We start from the raw sequence: 6000 nt of genomic DNA, 5'->3' as shown, positions 1-6000 counted from the left end.
ATAGTCAATGCACAACCTCATGGTTCCGTCCTTCTTTTTCACGAACAATACTGGTGCACCCCAAGGTGAGAAACTTGGTCGAGCGAAACCTCTATCCGTCAGTTCTTGCAACTGAGCTTTCAACTCCTTTAACTCGGTTGGTGCCATACGATACGGAGCTATCGAAATCGGCGTAGTCCCAGGTACAAGCTCAATACCAAACTCTACCTCCCGAACAGGTGGTAAACCCGGTAATTCTTCCGGAAAAACATCCGGGTATTCACAAACCACCGGCACAGATTCGGGTTTCTTTTCTAATTCTTTGTCACCAAGTACATACGCAAGGTATGCTTCGCACCCTTTTCTTACATATTTCTGTGCCAACATTGCTGATATTACAGCTGGCATCCCCTCTAAGTCCGCAGACTCAATTCGGACTACTTCGTTATTTGCGCATCTCAAATCAATAGTCTTGCTCTTGCAATTCACAATCGCATCATGCGCGGTCAACCAATCCAAACCAAGGATAACATCAAATTCATCAAACGGCAAGAGCATCAAGTTCGCCGGGAAACAGGAACCTCGAATTTCCAGGGGGCATTTCTTACACACTTTGTCGACAAGCACGTAACGACCCAAGGGATTTGACACCCGAATTACGAACTCAGTAGACTCAATAGGTAAAGTCTTACTGGATGCTAAGGTTTCACATAAGTAAGAATGAGTAGAACCGGGGTCAATCAAAGCAATTACATTAATATCAAAGAGGGTGAATGTACCGGTAATAACATCAGGCGAAGAAGCATCCTCGCGGGCACGTATAGCATAAGCTCTAGCAGGCGCACGGGCTTCGGATCTGGTTATATCATCTCTAGATCCTCTCTGACCACCACCAGCATTGCCCATATTTCCAGATGGTCTACCTCGAGCAGTGGTAGCACCCGGTCTCCCACTCTGATTTGCATTCTGTCCCGACAACCTCGGGCAATCCTTAATGAAGTGGTCCACTGATCCGCATTTGTAACAGGAGCGGTCAGGAAATCTACAACTCCCCGAATGCCATTTACCGCAATATCAGCATTTCGTCCTGTCTCGACGTTCATTCCCAACACTGGCGACCGAAGTGCCTCGTGTACCCACAGGGGGTCGATCACGATCTCGTCTAAAAAGGCCCGAAGTGCCTCTAAACTGGCCCGCATCATCTCGAAATCTCTTCGATGTCTGTTGAAGAGACCTCCCCGAGGATCTTTTACGAAACTCTCCAGTTCCTTCATCAACTCTTTGCTTTTCTTTTCTAAGCTCTTCGGCTTTACAAGCTCGTTCAACAAGTACCACGAACTCTTGTATTTCAAGAACGCCAACGAACATTTTTATATCTTCATTCAGCCCATCCTCGAAGCGTCTACACATAATAGTTTCGGACGAAACACATTCCCGAGCGTATTTGCTAAGTCTAACAAATTTTCGCTCGTAATCAGTAACCGACATGGAGCCTTGCTTAAGCTCAAGAAATTCCTTCCGTTTTTGATCAACAAATCTCTGACTGATATACTTTTTCCGAAACTCAGTTTGGAAAAACTCCGAAGTTACTTGCTCTCGGGGCACAATAGAAGTCAGAGTACTCCACCAATAGTAGGCAGAATCACGTAGCAAGGAGATAGCACACTTTAGGCATTCTTCGGGTGTACAAGATAGCTCATCGAGTACCCGGATAGTGTTGTCCAGCCAAAATTCAGCTTGCTCGGCATCATCGCTATCCATAGCCTTAAATTCAGTAGCCCCATGTTTTCGGATTCTATCAACTGGGGGCTTATTTGACCTTATTTGGTCCGTTACCGGTGGTATTGTAGGTGCGGGGGTAGTATTTGTCGGGAATGGAGGTTGTGGAACAGCCCTATTAGTTCGAATGTATTGGTTAAACCAATCATTCATCACGCTATAGAATGCTTGTCTAGCTTCATCATTCGGATTACTAGCATTAGGTTGAGAGTCTGCCGGCACTGTCCCTTGTGCGGGAGCAGGCGCTACACTCTCAAGATCATCAGCTACCTCTCGGTCACGATCGGGATCCATTACTATAAATAAACACATTTACAATTGTCAGAAATCACCACACTATCAAGTAATCACATAAAATGGCATGTATAGCTAGACCCAAAACATTACGGTAGTCCTAGAATCGACTAAACCGTAGCTCTGATACCAATAAAATGTAACACCCCGAACCCGAGACCGACACCGGAGTCGGACACGAGATGTTAACAAACTTTGAAAATTATTCCAGACACTGCCCAGTCTGAGTACTAGTCGCTTCAAAAATCATATCTTGAGTTTCACAACTCGAAAATCAGTTTTGTGATTTTTCCCTGAAACTAGACTCATGTCCCCACCTATGTATTTTTTTCTAGAATTTTTGGTCGGGCCAATTAGTACAGTTTATTAGTCAAAGTCTCCCATGTTACAGGGGTCGACTACACTGACCTTTTCCCATTACGACTGGGATATCTCTCTGCACAGAGCTTCAATACTGATGCCGTTTGTTTCTATGGAAACTAGACTCAGAGAGGAATCCATACATATATGGTATGACCCCTAATTATCTCTGGTCAATTTATAGTGAATTTCCAAAGGCGGAACAGGGAATCCAGAAACTGTTCTGGCCCTGTTCCACAAGAACCCGAATATCTCTTACTGTACTGTTCCTATAATTGTTTCGTTACTTCCATATGAAAGTAGATTCATCAAGGTTCGATTGCATAATTTATTCACTATTTAATTCCACTCCTACGAATTCTTGTGATTTTTCCAATCCACACCACTGCTGCTATCAGCTTCTGTTTTCGAAGTGAACCTTACCTAATTTGGGGTTTCATGGACCAACTAGGGCCTTGTCATACATAAGCCCACATATGATCATACTTAGCCATTCTAGTGGCTGATCATTTGCTCAACACTTCCATTCCAACTATAGTTACATCATGAAACCATCTATACATTCATAAATACGAATGGTCTAATGCCATACTCCACTTCTACAAGCCATTTTCGCATGGCTGTACACTTATACATTTCATAAAGTACTCGAAAGACAACAATGGGTAGTCCTATACATGCCATAACAAAATTCAACTAAAATAGTACCCAAAAGAGCCTTTGATAGTGTGGGCGACTTCGACTTCAAGATCCCGAGTCCGATAGCTGGAGAACCAAAAATCTATAAAACAGAGGAGCAATGTAACGAGTAAGCAATTTATGCTTAGTAAGTTTGAGCAAGGAATTCCAGCATAAACAAAGAATATCACACATTTAGCTAAACGGAATATTTCATAAAACGCAATTTATCGATATTAAACTTGCTTCACAACATTAACAACCCTTATGCACATACACAATAGACTAACTTAGCCGAAGGCCGATAGCTCGTTTATCAACTGAGCGAACATTTATTTGTAAGGGCTCGATTAAATTCAACACATACGTAACATATCCCCATATTGGGATGTTTTTCGAGTATTCGCTGGAATTTTACAGCAAGCTCATTCATTACCAAATCACGTACCTTCGGGATTTAACCGGATATAGCTCCTCGTTCAAATGCCTTCGGGACATAGCCCGATTTTAGTAACTCACACAATGCCTTCGGGACGTAACCCGGATTTAACAACTCGCACGAATGCCTTCGGGACTTAACCCGGCTTTAATAACTCGCACGAATGCCTTCGGGACTTAACCCGGATTTAACAACTCGCACGAATGCCTTCGGGACTTAACCCGGCTTTAATAACTCGCACGAATGCCTTCGGGACTTAACCCGGATTTAGTATCTCGCACAAAGGCCTTCGGATCTTAGTCCGGATATATTCGCTTAGCACAAAGCCTTCGGGACTTAGCCCGGACAGCATTCAATTAATCCTGCACATCTAACAATAATTCATGGTACATCCATATTTCATTTTCGTTTACGAAACTCAAACACAAGGCACATATTGTCCTTGCACATTCGGCTCAATAGCCACACATAGAGCATGATTTAATCACATCGAAATTTAAGCTCTCTTACTCAAGAACTTACCTCGGGTGTTGTCGAACGATTCCGCTAGCTATTCAACCACTTTTTCCTTCCCTTTATCGGTTTTATTTCCCCTTTGCTCTTGAGCTTAATCAAACAAATAAATTGATTTCATCATTTAGGCATCAAAAGATGAACACAAGGCACTTAGCCCATATTTATACATTAGACATTAAAGTCTCATACATGCAAAAATCATGCATCAACACAACATATTAGCTAATTTCTTTGCCCTTGGCCGAATATGCATGTCCATTTTTGGGGTCGATTTCAACACTTAATACACACATATACACACTAGTAAAGCATCCTCCCCCTTTTCATCAATTTAACACATGCATTGCTCATTAACATGCAAAGTTACATTCGGCCTTAGCACACATCTTGCTAGCCGATTCTTCTCCATTTAGCAACCAATGCACATATGTGCTCACACAAAAAAAAATGCTAAAAAGGAGGTTCAAGAATCATCAAGCCATCATCACATGCATCATTAACAAGCTTCATATTTTGCATGCAATGGCATTAACACAACCTCCACCTAGGCCGAATCTTAACTCATCCTCATGCCTCATCACCACAACATCAACATCAACCAAGAATGATGCATCCATGGTCAAGTGCCATTTCCATCACATAGCAAGATTTAGACCATGGGTTAGGTAGAACTCAAGCTAACAACTAAAACATGCATGCCTCTCATGGAACATCATCAAACATACCTTAGCCTAGCTACATGCATGGCCGAATCTCTTCACCTTTCTTCTTCTTTCCCCCTTAAAATTTTTGGCCAAGGATGAACCAAAGGATGAGAAAATTTTTCTTTGTTTTTCTTTCTAGTTTTGGCAAGCATGAAGATGAGAAAAGGATGAACAAAATTCCCCCTTTCTCTTCTTTAGCTCACGGCAATGGGGGGACAAACCCTACACACACATTTTTTTCTTTTGTTTTCCATTTCTTTATTACCCATACTCCTTATTTTATTCTTCCACTAACAAAACATGTTTCATGACATGTTTTGCCCATCATTCCTTGTCATGGCCGGCCACTACTCATTAGGGGGGGAAATTTGACATGCAAGTCCCCCCTTTGTCCACATGCACTAATAGGTCCTCACACATTGACCTATCACATTTTAAAATTTTCTCACATAAGTCCTATTAACTAAATTCACATGAAATCAACCAAATTGAAGCTTGAAATTTTCACACATTCATTATTACATATTCTAGACAATAAGTATCACATTCAAACATTTTAGTGACTCGGTTTAGCGGTCCCGAAACCACTTCCCGACTAGGGTCAACTTTGGGCTGTCACAATGACAGCTCAGAGGTGTGTTAGAAAAGGGTATGATGTTTATTTGGCGTATGTGTTGGATACTAAGGTATCTGAGTCAAAGATACAGGCAGTGCCAGTTGTATGTGAATTTTCTGATGTATTTCCAAAGGAGTTACCAGGGTTGCCACCAGAAAGAGAAGTGGAATTTTCTATAGATCTGATTCCGGGAACTGCCCCAATTTCCATAGCTCCGTATCGTATGGCTCCTACAGAATTAAAAGAGTTAAAGGCACAGTTACAGGAACTTGTTGACAGAGGTTTTGTTCGTCCGAGTCATTCACCTTGGGGTGCTCCAGTTCTGTTTGTGAAAAAGAAAGACGGGTCTTTGAGATTGTGTATTGACTATCGGCAGCTTAATAAGGTAACTATAAAGAATAAGTACCCATTGCCTCGAATTAATGACTTATTTGATCAACTGAAAGGTGCCACAGTATTTTCAAAGATTGATCTCCGATCGGGTTATTATCAGTTACGGGTAAAAGAGCCAGATGTGCCAAAGACAGCTTTCAGAACCAGGTATGGGCATTATGAGTTTCTGGTTATGCCGTTTGGGTTGACTAATGCACCTGCAGTATTCATGGATTTGATGAACCGGATATTCAGACCGTATC

This window comes from Gossypium hirsutum, chromosome D09 (genome assembly GCF_007990345.1).
Source record: "Gossypium hirsutum isolate 1008001.06 chromosome D09, Gossypium_hirsutum_v2.1, whole genome shotgun sequence".
Classification (NCBI taxonomy): domain Eukaryota; kingdom Viridiplantae; phylum Streptophyta; class Magnoliopsida; order Malvales; family Malvaceae; genus Gossypium; species Gossypium hirsutum.
This window is presented reverse-complemented; position numbering follows the sequence as displayed.